Source organism: Hetaerina americana, unplaced genomic scaffold (assembly GCF_022747635.1).
Source record: "Hetaerina americana unplaced genomic scaffold, ioHetAmer1.1.p SCAF_10, whole genome shotgun sequence".
In the NCBI taxonomy this organism is placed as follows: Eukaryota; Metazoa; Arthropoda; class Insecta; order Odonata; family Calopterygidae; genus Hetaerina; species Hetaerina americana.
Genome location: NW_027286070.1, coordinates 21,352,135 through 21,368,697, shown reverse-complemented (window position 1 = coordinate 21,368,697; position 16,563 = coordinate 21,352,135). Strand labels below are relative to the sequence as shown.

At 39.0% G+C, this 16,563-nt stretch overlaps 1 protein-coding gene across 1 annotated transcript in view; it reads right to left on the bottom strand.

Annotated features, from left to right (window-relative positions):
- MESR3 (misexpression suppressor of ras 3) overlaps positions 1-16,563 on the bottom strand; it is a 301,273-nt gene that overhangs the window by 40,461 nt on the left and 244,249 nt on the right. Inside the window, exon 5 of the mRNA XM_071598439.1 lies at positions 10,495-10,598. The gene's annotated coding sequence lies outside the window, so the exon portion shown is untranslated. The remainder of the gene's footprint in view (positions 1-10,494; positions 10,599-16,563) is intronic.

Genomic DNA, 16,563 nt, shown 5'->3' with positions numbered 1-16,563 from the left:
AGTGGTTGTAGGAAGAGGGGTGGAACGTGGGTGGAGGGGTGGGATAGAAGTTACGAGTATCATTCAGCTTTTACTTATTGTGTCAACGCGTCCAACGGTTTCCTGGGAGATTTCCATAAATAGTTACTTTCTATTAATTTTAAGAATAACACAAATGCACGAAAGCTAACTTTTCTTCGGAAATGTTTAATTTTTTCAGTAACGAAATGGTAAAAGAACGGAATGTGTAACGGGTCCATTAGCAACAACTATTTCCAAGACTAGTTTAAAAATACAAAAGCAGTGATGAAACAATACTACAGTCAAGAATCTTGCAAGCAGAAATATCTTTAAGATATCAGGATGATATTCACAAGAATGCCATCAAAAAAGGAGGAGGAGAAGAGAGAATATAATTGGGAGAAATTCAAAGGCGGGAGGACAAGTGGATGCAAGAGATATCGAGGGGCCATGGGATTCTGCAGACGTACGTTGTAGGAGGGGAGAATGTTGGTAAAATGAGGTAGAGGGGAGATAAGAATAGGCATTCTGGTTGAAATTAAGGGAGGTAGGAAGTATGCAGAACTAAAGAAGGAGGGAGTGTAATATGTAGTATACTGTCTAAGGATATTTTGCGTCATATTATTTGAGTTTAGGAGTAAATTTGTTCGTAGTTCCATAAAAAACATACCCTCAGCCAGTAGGTTACATCTAAAAATCATCCAAAACTATGATTCCTGGGTAAACAAATCGTTATTTTTGGAAACAGTATACTATTAGGAAGATCAAATGAGGGCATAGAACCTTCTCGAGCATGGGCGTTTAACAATTCAGATTCCTTGGACAAGTGGCGAAAGGTGGTTGAATGTACCATAATCTACTTCAGGGGGTGGCTCTGGCATATTGCGGACTGGTTTTTGGAAGACGAGAGACTAAAAAGTTTTTGGAGAAATATTTGGGGTAAGGCGCGGAGGTGTGGGGAGTTGAAGCTAGCTGTGTTTCACAGAACCATGGTGAAAAGAAGACGGCACGAGGGACGACAGAGAGGGGCGGGACAGAGAGGGGATATGCCTCGGGAGAGCTTCGAAGGTCAGACAGGTGTATAGAATTTGGGTAAAGTGACGGAAAAGTTAGGACTAATAAATGAGATAAGGCGGGAAAGGGGCTTGGGGCGCTGGAGATGAGGGTATGCTTGGAAGAAGAGGCATGGAGTGGAGCGATTTCCTGGGGAGAGAGGGGGTTGGCTGAGGGAGGGGAAATACTGAGTTGTGCATACACACACACGTACCTACATACACACAAACAGGCGTAAAAGTGGGTCACCAGGTCAGAGTAGATACCCTTCCGTACGAACAAGCTCGCTCCCCTACCTCTCCTCTTCCCTCCCCTCTCTCCACACGCCCAGTGCATTCCTCTCTCCCTCTCTCTTCGCCCCCCATTGTCCCCTCACTCCCATCACCTCAACCTTTCCTGCTGCGATCGGATTCTCCGGTTTCCTACCTTCGGAACCGCAAATTTGCAGCGCTCCTTTCTCTTTAAATTTCCTGTGTTTTTTTTATGTGTATACGGACTATGAATGCGATTAATTTCTCGCTCGATCAATTGTTGGTGCTCATTACTCGTCCGCTTCCTCCCGTACAGATTTATGGCGGTGTAAGCTACCTTGTTTCAAATTGTTCAGATAATTTTTTATTTCCGCTTTAAGCATGCGTTCGGATAAAACGATGAAGAGTAATGAATTTAGATAATTTTCGTGAAAGAGGTACAGTAATTTTCGTACTGCTTATTTTCTCAAATAAGTAGCTATCTCGAAATTCCCTTAATGCTTAGCATGCGAACATATTATCATTGATAGTTTCTTTTCAGCATTTTTAGTAACGGTGAGAATTTTAAAGATTACTTCTTCTCGCTCTTAAGGCATTATATTTATGATTAGTTCAAAATTTAATTGACAGGTACGTTTGTCCAAATTCTTGAGTCTATATGCGGATGAAAGATATGACGTTGGCATTTTTAAGTTTTAGATGAGTTAAGCAATCAGCAACGGGTATAATTTTATACTTTTAGTTCGCCTGATCAAGGTGAGAAGATATAAGACATAAGGAAGACGAGTAGTACATAACGGTATACTTATTAAGTTTCAATTTTTCCGCCCAGACCGCTTTCCTTTAACCAGTTTCGAAAAGTTACCCTTTATTTATGAATAATGGATGTTCATCCCAGCTGGCGATGAACTAGTCCAGGTGGGAATGGACCAAAAATGCATCTAGAATTATTCAAGATTTCATGTGATAAAAATGAAATTTCATGATTGCTTAACTTATGAAAATATAATTTTAATAGAATTTTTTAATTGAGTTTTAAATTCGCATAACAAAGTAATGCAGCGCAGTGGTGTGCTAATGTCATTTTTTTCAAGCACTCCTTATAAATTTGAGGGCGTACTATCTCCGAAGAGACTCATTATTTCTGAGGGCTATGTAGTTCACTGCTTTAATGAGAGCGAAGGCAAACGGTCAGCTGCTTCGGATGCAATTAAAAAGGGGGTGAGAGCGTCATTAGCCGCGAAGCATGTTTAAAATAGATGTCAAAAAATACTGAAATACCATTTTAACCATGAATGAAATTCCTCTGACGTCAACTTTTTTTTTCCTATTTACTAATTAAAAATTTTAACGGTCAATTGTGTTTTCCAAAGATTTTTTCCTCACAAGAAGTTTTCACATTGAAACATTTGTCCTGGGCGTAAATAACAGTTTTGCTGTTGGATAGCATAAAATCTCGGCTGCTTAAATACCCTATTCTTCTCTTATACAGGCTGGGAAAATGAAAATAATTGCGTCTCGACACGTCCTAATCCGCATCACCCACGTTTCCTTCTCGCGTACTTCCGATAGATATTGAATATGCAAGTTTTCCGGTTTTTTTTAAAGAAGACGGAACATGCTTGAGGCAGTGTTTCTTATTAATTTCTTACTGTTCGTTCATAGGCCTTTTAACTGGACGCCCTAAATTCAAAATATATTTTCTATCGTCATTGAACATGCGGAGTGTTGAAGTTTTGTGCTGCATTGATTCACATCCCCTCCCCTTACCCAGTAAAATATATAGAGTAAACAAAACAATGCTGACAGAAGAGCGTTGAAAGAGCTGATTAAGAAGTTTGACTTGCGGTGCCACACTATTGGCAAGTGCATGTGGGGTATATTAATACATTCAGCTGCTGCACGCACAAGCTCAATGTTTACGAAATAAGGAATGTACCTTATTTGACAGCGAGGTTGGAAAGCCGTAAGAAAAAGTCTCGTACGTATTCTGCGTTTAAATTCAATAATGAGTTTCCTTCTACGAACGAAGACGGCAAGGGGTAGAGATCAGCGGGAAATATATCGGAAAAGCTGTATCTTTAGTTGATTGCCCTCATGAAGTTGAGATATGAAACGGAATTAAAACAATAATCAAGGAATAATTAAAACGAGTGTGAATTTAAGAAAAAATTATCAATACATCTACTTGACGCAACGATCCACTTCCCATTAATCCGTGGAGAAACCAAATGGGGGGCACAGGGAAAGAACTACACCATACCCTTTCCCGGTGATTACTGTAGTATGATGTAACGACATGCAGTAAAAATGTTGACAATTAGTTTTGTTTTGAATGATCTCTCTCTTTTTGATTCCTTCATGGCTATATACATTTGAATTGTATTTTTTATGCATACCTGAAAAATGCATTGTCAAATTTAATGAGACATTTTTTTGTCATATATGATTTTTTATTGGCGAAAACCTAAATATGGAATGTAGTGTCGTATTGTGTGGATCGTATACAGTCGTTGCTCCAAGAGGTTATGCGTATACTGGAATCTTTTGAGCGTCGACGTAGAAGAGAGGATAAAAATTGGAATGAATATCAAGCGAAGGAATATCAAGCGAGGAAGTTATGGCCATGGTATAGGAGGAGGGGAGACTTGAGTTGGGAGAAATTAAAAGCTGACAGGAAAAGTGGATGCTGGGCATATTGGGTGGCAGAAGACGGTGGTAGAGGAGAAAACGTTGGAAAATCGAACAGGGGCAGATGTTGGACGGGATGAAGGGAGGCAAGAAGTATGTTGGGCTAAACAATGGTTCCTTGTGTCTCATGTTAATTTTAGAGCATTTATTCAATATCGTGTTAAATGGGGCTTAGAAGTGTAACAGTGATTTTGTATTGAACCCATAAAAATCCTATCTTGACCGGTGGAACACTCTTAATAAACTAATATTGATAATTGAAAATCAAAATAACACTTTCGCGACTATTTTCTTCGAAAATTTTTATATTACTCAGAGGGCGAGGAGTAACATTGACGAAAGAAAAAAATAAAAACTCGCTTGCAATAAAAGTTACCGTACACTTATATTATAGTGTATTTGACCTCGAATACACTCTCATTAATTCGTTTCTATTTTTTAAAAAGTTTCTATTTTTTGAGTTAGTTTCAGCATTATCTGAATATGTATTTCTTTCAGAATATTTCGCTTCATTTTAGATTTAAGGGGATAGTGACCATAGAGGTATATTGTTCAATTGAATCCAGTCAAGAGTTAATAAACCGTTGATTGTTATTTATACCCAACCGTAAGAAAAGTCTTATTGTACGAAAGGCAATTCGTCCCAGTTTTACTTTAAGGAGCAGTCTGACCCACTGTCGCCACAATGAAGCCTTCGTTTAGTTCCGCACCGCCGGATACAGGCAAGTATCGATCATTTCTCTTGGCCACTCTTGAGGTCCCGGACACTCGGGGAGCGAGCAACTGGACAAAATCGCAAACACACACACACAAGGCAATCTAACGTTCCTTGTCGCTGCGCCGACATTTTTTCCCCCTCACAATGAAGGTAATGCCAGTCAGAATTACCTCGTTTGATTCGCGACGCTCTCGAACGAGAGTATGTGTGCCACAGTTGTATTTCCATCGGGGACCAAATAAAAAGAAAAACCCTTCGATCATTCGCTAAAAGCGCACCATCATCCATTCATTTTTCATTGCTCACCCAAACAGATATTCATCCACTGTATATCTTCCGAAATCCACTACTTCTTCCACTCCCTCTGCCTCCGCTCCGAAGAGCTAAAAATAAAACGATGGAGAAATGGGGACGATACACAATGGAGGATATTACAATAAGGGGAAAGAAAAGAACTCCCCGCACTCGCCAAAATGTCCTCCGTACAGCTTTTAGCAATTATTCACGGAGAAATTCGATTCCATCCCTCATATCTTACTCTCTCTTCCTTCTTTCCCGTCTCTCTCCCTCACAAGCCGCTCACGCCCTATGGGCCCTTTCCTCCCCCCTGCATCCCTCGTGCAATTTTCATTCGTTCCCTTGAGTGGATGCTAGGAAATCATCCATCAAACAAGAGGGCTTTTTTCGGCTCTTTCCTTCGTATTTTTTGCATCGTACCTAGCCATACGGGGGAGCGGTTTTTTTGGCCTCATTTCCGTTGCGTTCGCCGTTGACCTCAGATAAGGATAAAGTGAGGATGGGAGGGACGTAGGGAGGGAGAAGGGGGAATTCAGGGAGTGAAAATTTGTTTTCTACACTAAAAAAGCGAGGTTCGGACCCAAACCTCCGTCCATTACTGTCAAAGGGAATACTAGGGAATTATTTACAACCTATGGGAATCGGTTGACACTTTTTTTTACATCCATTCGGTTTGCTTCAGCCGTCCATCTCTCCTGGACATACTTGCGTGCCCTTGGGGATTTTAAAGGTGTATCTACCCCCAAAAGACTTGAGGGAAAAATATTTCGCATTATCACAACTAGGCAATGGCGTTCCGCGCACGTGAGCTATTGTGTCATCCGTGATGTTGAGCTAAAATCGAATATTATCTATGACTAATCGAAGAAGATTATTTTGACATGATAAGCATGTAATATGGCAGATTCTGTAAATGAATTAAACATTAAGCATAACAAGAATATCTCATATTTAACGGTTGATAATCGGAAATGTTGAAATTCTTTCGGGTATAAAAATTTATTTCGGGCATGATGTGAAATCAGGGCATGATGAAAGCCAGTAATTAACATTTTCTACGACTGGTCTGCTTAGTCATGTTACCATTATGGTGAAATATTTATTTTAAATGTACACGCACACACCTTTTGCTTTATTTCATCAAATATTTTTGGAATCCTACTTTTCACATAAATCTTGATTAACTGATCATCCCAAGGATGTCTGTTTTGTTTTTATTGATGATCAAAATGGTTAAAATATTATACTTTCAGTGATGATACACATGGCATCGTTGTTTTCGAAAGAATAATTTGCATGCTCATTCTCTCTTAATTGTTGAATATGATGGAAGTTAAAGAGGAAATTTTCAACATTTAATCGATGCTTTCGCTAATAAATAAAACACGAAAGTTAGAAAGAGATTTTCAAAGTATAACCATGAGTTTCAACTTATAAATTCATAGTCCCTAGTCCCGTTCGTTGAAAGATCGTGTAAAATGTCCCGTAAATACTGATGAAATGTGCAGGTATTTGAATTTCAGAGCGACTCTGCTAAACCATTTGTCCCCATGGCAGTGCAGTGTTACATGTTTCTCATGCAGAATCCATCCCCCGCGAGCGTTCCCATCTCCGAGGGGAGTTAGTTTCGAATTCATGCACGAGCCTTCGGTGAGGGAAGGAAGGGGGGAGCGGTCTTCGTAGTGCATGCAGAAATGCGCATATTTTTATCAGAGCTCTGATCCACTGTATTTACGACTCTTCGTCAACCCTATTTCAAGGTGAGGTATTTTCCACTTTGCATTTGGGTTACCACTGCGCGAACTTCATCGAGGAAAGGAGGTTGCGCCGAAATATCAGGTACAAGTCATTTTGATGAAATTCCATCTATTTGCATCCTTAAGTGCACTCAATCAAGCGATAATGACAAGCAAATGGTCTTCCTATTCTAGTTTTCGTAGAAATTGACATCGAAAATCAAAGATTTTATGCGTGGTCTTATGGTTGCTGGCTGCCACCGGTAGTTGCAGCACACCGGAAGGTGCGCAGTTATATGAGTGCTTATAGCACTAAAGTAACCGCAATTACCGTCGTAATTGTTTTGATATAAACTAATTCGTGAGAGAAAAGTCGAAATCGTGTAGTTTAAAAATTGGCCCCGCAGAACGAGACCAAAATAAGTTTTACGGAACGTTTTAAAAATGAGTAAAATCCTCAGAGTGCTTAAAAGATGTAAATTCACATAATTTATGTTTACGAAATACACATGAATGGGTGTCACATTAATGTACGGAATAAGGTGACATATTAAATTGTACAGCCGCAATCGCACTGAATTTATTTCCAAGAATGTTGTCTGAACTCGCTTTCTAAAATAACTTTGCCCAGGGCCAAACAATCGTGGGTGGCCAATGGCGCTGAACTGGTCTGTGATGTCCGGATGCTGAAAACCGCATTGCTGCTGAATACCTTCGCGTGCCCAAAGAGTGAACAAATCTATTTCCCTAGGCACCAGCGACCCACAATAAGAAGTGATGGTAGTCGACCCTGGTAGTGGTGGTAAGCGGCATCCTGGGGTGAGCGAGGAACCATGAGGGGCACAGGAATCTATTGCTCTCCGTATAAATGAACTGCCCTATTGGAGGCGAAGACTTAATGCTGCATGAGATTCATATCGGTTGGCTTTGAAAATTGTGGATTAAAACCAGAAATTTCAAACGCTAAAAAGCACGAATAAAATTTTGCATGTATATCAACTAATTAATATGTTAACATAATAGTATAAAAGTCATGAGGCAATACTGCGCCGAATATCGAATGTTGATATGAGGCGGTCGACCATTTGCTTTTGCAGATCATGCGACTAAGCGACTTAAAAAACGAACTCACAGAAATTTAAGATTTAGGGATTATAATGAAGTCTGTGAAAACATATTCACAAGGTTTAGCTGAAGCATGCTAAACTCCTGCGTTTTAACTTTAATCATTTATGAATCCATTTCAACGAAAATTTCGTGCATCTGAAAATATTGTTCTAAACGAACTATTTAGGCATCGAGAAAAGTTAGTTTGTAACTGTTCTAGAAGGAAGAAGATTGAAACTGATAAAGGCACATAATATGAAGATTGAAACTGATAAAGTTCCATTGCTAATTAGTTTTGGAACTTCGAGATCTTCTTTATTTTTCATATCTTGACCAAGTAATGCCATTTAAAATTGTCAATTGATTTCATTGACAGTTGCACCTCCAATCGATAAAGAACTAAGCGTAATAACCAGTCGACGTAGTCGGAGGGATATGGAGAACAAATATTAAGTAATAATAATTTCTCTGAAGAAGTATAACTTTTTTTAAAATCACAACAGCAAGTGTGTGCCGTATTTTGGGCGTGTGAAGGCGTGACAGTTAAGTGAATACTTAGCCGAGGAAATTTCATTATATATATTTTTAACTTCCCGAGTGTCACCTCGATCCACGATCAGAAGTTTGGTAATCAGCTCCCCTTTTATCGATTAATGCCCGCTAACTTACAATAAGGAGCGGTATTTCTTCCGGAACGTGCCGTGAATCCTTAAGCGCTTCGACCCTACTCAATAAAATTTCTCATGCCAGACACCGAAAATTTTTTAAGAAGGCCACAAATCCGTTGCCTTATCGAGTAGAAGTTCCCTTGAGACGCCCTCCAAGAAAAAAGAGCAAAAACAACGGGAGGGAGAGAAAGAAAGGGGTTGATTCAGGGTGAGGGAACTAGGAGAACTGAAGAGAGGGGGAGGTACGCTCCGACGAAAGTTTGGAACGATTCTGCGTAGGTTTGGGATGGAGACGGGGATAGAGAGCGCGGTAAGGATCCATAATTTTGTGCGCTGTTCCCTTTTGACAACTTCCCTGCTTCAGCGGAAGAATATGACCATCGTTAAGGTATCGAAGGGGCGTATTTTTTTTATTGCCCCCACCAGTTCGCCACCAGCTCTCCTTCTTTCTTTCTCTTCCGATTGTTGTGGCATTGAACCTTCGGGGAAGGGCTGTAGATGTAGGAGGCAGCGGGAGTATTTTAGCGTGTGTGTAGAGGGCGAAGGGCGAGTGAGGGGAAGGGGGGCAAGAGAAAATTGTATTGCTTAGGTAAGGGGTGAGGGGTTTGGGGATAGGAAAGGGAGGGAGGGTGCGAGGAAGGGGTTGGGTTTGAACCGAGGATGAGGCTACAAAAAGGGAAGGGAAAAATCATCATCATTCGGTTCCGTTTCAATAGCAGCCTTCGGAATTGAAGGTTTCCATGACAACGGGAATAAAAGAAACAGGAATAAACTGTCGTGGAGGGAATAGGGGACCATGCGAAGTCTGCGGAAAATGAAAAAAATCTCCGAGTGGAGGCGTATCCGAGCAAATATTTATATTTATATCCGCCCTTCTGTATTTCCCCCTTAGTATCTCATATTGCGGTAGAGAATTTCAGGAAACGTGTATTCGGAGGATAGTTATAATTTTTTTCCAAAACAATTTTTACAATGATTTCAATTCATTTAACTTTTTTGTAAAATCAATAATTCGGGTAACGGAAGTAATATGCCAAAATACTGCCCTAGAATCCGTTTCCAGAGCGATTTAAACCAAATTCAATTAACCTTCTCCGTGAATGTGTACGATGTCCGTCGAAAGTAGATTTAGAATTATTATGGATGTGCATGTTTTTGTCGGAATATATGGGATTGGAGGTATAATGTATTTAATTTTAAGAAACTGTAATCATCGTGGTACAGGAGAGAACGTTGAGTAAGCGTGATAGAGGAAAGAAAAGAGTAGGTTTGGTAGACAGCGTGACGACAGGCGTTAGTTACGGAGAAATGTGGAAAGAAATAATGAGGGGGCAAAGAAAGAGTTAGTTCTCACGGTACTTAAAAATAAATAGTCGTCAGAGAAATTCTAAAAAAATTGTCTCTTAATAGATGGAATACTTGGAGCGAATAAAAAAGAGTAATGGGAAAATAGAAATGCAATTTCGTTAAGCTCTGGAATTATATTGATTCTAACGTTTGTCGAATCTAGTTGGGAAGAATACATTTTCTCCTTAGCATGTCAAATGTGTCATCTAGTATTGCATCTACGATAAACTCATTATTGTAGAGAGAATAGTCTAGCTTCTGCATCGTAAATAAAAATAAGCTTTTCTAGCATTCAAAGAAATAGAGGGGAAGAATTACTAAGGAAGGCCATGGATGAACTATAAGAAGGTGGTACTTCAAAATTACAGTACGAGGAGATATGAGAGACTAAAGAGATTGAAAAGGAACGGGATTTATATTGGAGAGCGCCCACAAACCAATCCGCAAATTGTTTACCCGTTTCAATGATCAACGGAAATTCATCGATTTCTTTCAGTGGGTTCATTAAGTCATACAAATCCAAGACAAAACTAGTGGCTCGCAGACTCAACTAGGCCAGGAAATATGTGCTGGTTTCTCTATTAGTTTTGACGTTAATTATTTCCTGAATTCATTTCCTTTCTTACCTTTTTTTAATTCCGCGATATGAAGTGACGTATCGAAAATCTAGCAGCGATGGGCTTGGGGCCGCATGCAATTATGCCTGGATCCTTGTCATTTGGCGTGGAACCTAGAAGAAAAATGGTAGATATTAGTCCCTCAAAAATACGCTCATGTATATTTATTTTTCAATTGGAACAATTTAAACAAATTGACTCTGGATTTTAACTGAAATTCCTTAACTTTAAGATTAAGGGCTGACATAAGGCAATGATAGAAAACGGTATGGTTTTCGCTGGATCTTCAGACTTTTGTTCATTAAAAAAGCCGTATGCTATTGATATTTCCCCATACCACACCGTACAAATCTCCGGATTTAAAGGAATTCTTGTACGCAAAGAAACTGTACGTGCAATACTCTTCATCAGGTTTGTGGCAGTCTGGGAGGATAATGTCTTCTCTTTGAGAAATAAAACATCCACAGTAATTGAATTAACTACTTGTAGTTAATTAATTTGGAATAGTCCCTCAAGTTTCAACTATCTAATTGAAGCATCCCCGAGCATCATGCTACTTATGTGATCGTTTAAAATACTATTTAGTTCGGTTTAAAGAGCTATACGAATTATTATTTATATTTTATGAAATAATATCAGTAAAAAATTGAGGACCAGGTTAACTGACTACTTACAAGTGAATGAGTTTGGAAAGGACTCATAAAATATAATTAGATAGACACATGCTGAAAGTTTCGTACAATTTTTTCCAATCGTCAGAGGGAAGTTAATTTTAATACATTTCGAGTTGGTGTTATTTCTGTAAATGAAATTAAGTGATCGCTGAACTGTGAAGGTGCGCCTTGGGCATCTCAATTCTCGGCAAGGAGAGAGAAGAAAGTAACGCCGACTAAATGCGAGCAACTCCAGATTTCGCATCGATCCCTCCCTTCCCTTTTCGTATGACTGATTGGGATGTTATGTCAGGCGTGAAGGATCGGGGTTATCGAGCGATCCTTGATGCTTTATCCCAGCCGTGAATCACATTCCGGCGTCGGAATTAAATGCCGCTTGGAAAAGATCGAGCTTTGCGAAACGAGAAGCATAAAGAGATGAGCTCTCAAAGGGTGTGGAGCTGGGCGGGTGTGGGAAGGAGACGGGGTGGGTGAGCGAAGGGAAATGGGGAGACGGAGGTGCGTGCGAAGAGGAGTTTATCGGTGAAAAGGGCAAGGGTGAGAGGAGTTGGCGTGGATAGGAGGAGGACCGATGAGGATCGGTGTGTGATGGCTCAAGGGATGAGGGGATAGATGGAGGACCTCGATTTTCGGATTTAACGGAGACTAGGAAGAGGTATAGTCAAAGAGATTTCGTAAGGATAATGTAATAGAATAGATTAATAGGCCTTAAGGTATTGGCAGTCACAGAAATGGTAAAAATACCGGTATTGGCGACAGTGTTCTTAATATATGGCTCGTTAAAACATACCTTTATCTAGGGTAGACTCTTACTCAAAATGTTTTCCCTAACGTATTTTCCAAGAGTTGAACGTTTTGCCGACCTCGGTGATCTTGCAAGGAGGTGACCCAAAAGATAAGCTGAATATTGGAGTTTCACATCCCTCTTCATGAACGAGCGATTTTCATCTATGTTACAAAAATATCACAGACCTGAAAATATGGAATGAAATACATCCATCTAAACATATCGAGGAAGCTCTGAGAAAAAGCTAAGAATATCGACGAACGAACGAACGATCAAAAAACGAACAACTATGGCATTATTTACGCTAAAATTTTTCAATTCTTCCTATGATACGTGTGTGCCAAATTCGTAAAAAAGCTCGTAGAAAGCACCTAATACTTGAAAGGTCAAGAGAATATAGTATATCATTGGTCTAGGGAAATGAACAAACTTGATTGCTATCAGTAATCATTATTGCGTTAATTTATTCCAAAGGCTGAAGTTGTAATAGGCTCTTAATTAAGAAACTTTCTAGTGTTACAAAATGACACAAATATACGAGGTGGGATTCTAACGGACGACCTTCGATAGAGAAGAGCGAGATTTGTGGAGAGAAGTACGAGGTTAAGGCTTTGGTACGGATGTGACATAATGGAAATAAGGGTTCAACCGGTAGGTGTCGAATCCATTGCCTTGGGAGATTTGTGGAGCATTAACTCTTAATGAAAATGTTTGCTAGTAGCTCAGAGTAAAATAAGAATCAAAGTATGGTTAATTACATGCTTCCTAGTGAAAACAGAATTGGTCTGGTCTGGATTACTGAGAATTTTTCGTAGGCTGAAGTTTAAAATCTACTGGAGTAAGTATTCACTATTGGAGTGTGAAATGAGTGCATTTTCAAAAATTCGATATCTATTAAAGTAAAAAAATATGCTCTGTTAAGTTTAACTAAAAATCCCCTCTTATTTAATAAATTTGGCGAAAGGACAAAAAAAGCAACAAAATAGTCCAGCATGGAACGAAAAAATGTATTCACGTGGAGAGCAGAAAATGAGAAATATAAGTCTTTCACGAGGACAAAATTGAACTGACGCAAACGGTACGGATGAGTGAGAAATATGGCCATATAAACATTTGTATAAAATTAATTACAGTTCGGATGAAAATACTAAATTAAAAAAAATCTTGTGGGAGTATGTTGGAAAAACCCCTGTAACCATGGTGGAATCATTAGCCAGAGAGATTACTTATTCCAAGAGCGAAGAATGACTTGTAAGATGAAATACGTATACTTGGATAGCGAAGAAGTTGTAATAAGTAAAGCTTAAAGGGAATACGTTCTACTCTCTATTCAGGAAGATAACTTAACTTCACCTTATGTGTAATTGTTATTCAAGACGATATCCTATTTTGTAGTATAGTACTTGAGATATGTTTATACTGTGCGTCGACGGCTAATGTAATTTATCACCACCCAAAACCTTATCCTATTTCGTCCTTTGCATTCAAAGCCTTGTTTAATACCAAAAATAATGATCCCTGGTATATCTTCCTAAATTGAAATTTAACTCTCTGAAAATATCGCCACCTCATGAGAAGGACGAGGTAGAAGAGGAGCAAGTTGTTTTACATTGTGTATTAGTGCAGACGGGGACGTATTGAAAAGAGTATTATTTTCTGGAAATAGATCAGAGTTGAGCCATTTCGAATAACCACTTATTAATAATTAGTGATTGATATTATATATTCATGATGAATTGAAATTTACACAGGTCACACTTCTCTTGGGGGTCACGTTCACGGATTTAGTGACTTTCCAGCTCATCGTGAATGGTATTTTGGAGGGCTTTCGTCTTAAATACGTGTATATGGAGAATGACGGCTATAAAAGTTGAAGGGCTTGACGCGAGGAGGCCAAAAAGGAGGAAGGTGTACGAGAAACGAGCCCCAAGGAAGGTAGGGAATGTTCGCGGTCTCTCTTTCCTTCCCAGACTGCAGGAATTACGACACCGCTTTAAAAACTTTGATCCCTCGCCCCCCCTCCCCCCCGATCCCAAAAGGGCCCACGGAGTGCTTTCCTCTTTCTCTCTCTCTCTCTCACTCCCCCTTGGCTCTCCATTCAATGAGCCTTTTGCGGAAGATGGAAATGGCAGGGGGTGGTGTAGGGGGCAGGGGAACGGTAGGAAGAGGAAAGTCGTCTCCTATCTCTCTACTTTCCCGCAATTTTTGGGGTGTTTCGGTCTCTATCGTGTCTCTCCTGTCTTCCTATCTCTCTTATTCAACCCCCTCCACCGTTTTTGGTATAAAATGGGGAAAGGCTCCTCAGAGAGATGGAGAAAGAGAGGAAGGGCGGAACATGGAAAGTAGTTCTCTTGCCAAACTTGGCTGAGCACGTGCTAATTTATCTTTCTTCCGTACTTACACATCCCGAACCGTCACTGCTAGGACATGTGGCCATGGCCGACTACTCAGGAAGAGTTTTTGAGCGATCTCAGAGATTCACAGTCAAAAAAAAATAAGGCTCTCGACGTTAATTTAAAAGTTCGTTCATTTCTCCCAGAAAAAGATATGAACTGCGCGGTTATTTGCCTTGGCGGTTGCAACTTTTGATGCTTTTTTTGGTAAAAAAGAGGTTTCCGACTTCTTTTAGGTATATCACTGTTAACTGGTCGTTTGTTTCTATTCTCAAATCGACCCGCTACTGTAGCTGCATTACGGGATCTGTGCTGTTAGTGGCAACGCGTCCACTCCACTCCCTCATCCCTCACCAAATCTGTCCCAAAAAATTCAGTCTTGGACTCAAGTGTTTACTTTCACTGATCGTCTATTTATTTGGGTATCTATCGCTATGATGTACGGCTAACACAGAGGTGATACGTTTAGATTTTTACTCTTTGCTTCTGAAAACAGTGAATCATATGAGTTGCATGTTCTGTTTTGAACAAATGTCAGTTTTATCCCGCCGACGGCTATCATTAATATTATTTCTAACATTAGAGAAAATCTCTCTTTTAAGATGTTAGATCGTTACGACGCGTAACAACTTAGTTTATGAATTGATGGCGAGTGATGAAAGGCAGTGCACGTCTATCCATGCGTAGTAGGTAAGCATATATGAGGTATATAGACAGTTTTAAGCACTCCGAGGCACTTAATAATTTTTGAAAAATTATTTAAAACTTATTTAAAACTAATTCTGAGGCACCAATTTTCAAAACTATTCGACTTCGTTTTTCGTGAGAACGACAAGTATTTATGCACCACCAATCAATAATTCTTCTTGTGGTAGCCCTCCATTGCCATGAGAGCATGCATAACAACTTATATATCCGATTTAAATTACTACTGAAATCGACGCAGGAAGACATTTAATTAAACTACGTGGTCTTGATTTAATGAAGTACATAAATGGAAGAAATTTTATCAAAATTAATGGTATCTCGATGCAACCTCTTTAGCCACGATTGCTAATATTGTGACATATTGAGTCCAAAACATATCGACATAAGTAGTTCCTAAAGGTTTCATTGCATGCTATCAATATGCACAATAATTCGTAATAGGATTACACTTTTAAATAAAATCAACATTAAGAATCAATCAAACTATTATTCCTTTTAAAAAATCAAGAAATCAGAAACATGATTGCTGGGTCATTAAGGTATGTAGATTAGTCCTCATATCTAACAGTCCTTAGTCTAACAAGAGATCTTAAGAAAACTTTTAGTATGACTATTGTGATCCAGAAGTAATTTTATCCAAAATTATGAGGAACGGGAGATGAATGAGAAGATTTCATATTTTTAACTATTAGTCACCGCCAAGTTCATCAGTCGTATATTTATTTGGACATCACTGTACTACCCATTGTGAACCATCCCTCGTCATTGGCTCCATCGAGCAAACATTAATAGAAGTACAGAATTGATGAATGAAATTATAAAGTGCGCAATAATAACAGCTACACGAGCACTAAAGAATATTTTTAAAAAATTCTATTTAGGCTTTATTTCTTTTTAGAGAGCACTTGAATCATCTCCTCGAAGATTTGCGATGATGATAAGCCCTCATAAAATCGCCCTTTATATTACTTTCCGACATACCTCTGGAGAAAAGAATTTTCTTATCATCCGTAATAAACAGAATTTCAAATGTAATGCTCGAGCTATAATGCAAAATTTTCTCTATTTGCAGCGAATCACCATAGTACAGACGTCAGAATACTCAATAGTAAGCTTTACTTACTTCTCTCCACTAACTTATACATCCTTTCTTTACCTTATGAGAAAAGAGATCTTCTCCTCATACTTGAGTAAAACAGCATTTTAAATGTGCTCTATCCAGGGCTGGCACAATTTTTTTAGGAATTAATTTTAACCAAGGGATAAAAACATATCAAATGTAACTCAGTACACTTCTGGCATTTTGTTTCGACAGGGGTATAAAAATTCAAAATATATAATCAAATATTCTGATTCTTAATTATCAAGGTAAAATTTTTGATCACACTTTTTGTGAAAGTCAGAAAGAAGCTATGGTATTAACGTGACGAAAGCTCAGCTTACGAGAAATAGAATAGGAGTTAGGGTAAGTTATGCAATAAATTGAGCACATAAGAACTAAATATTCCGTGAGCAA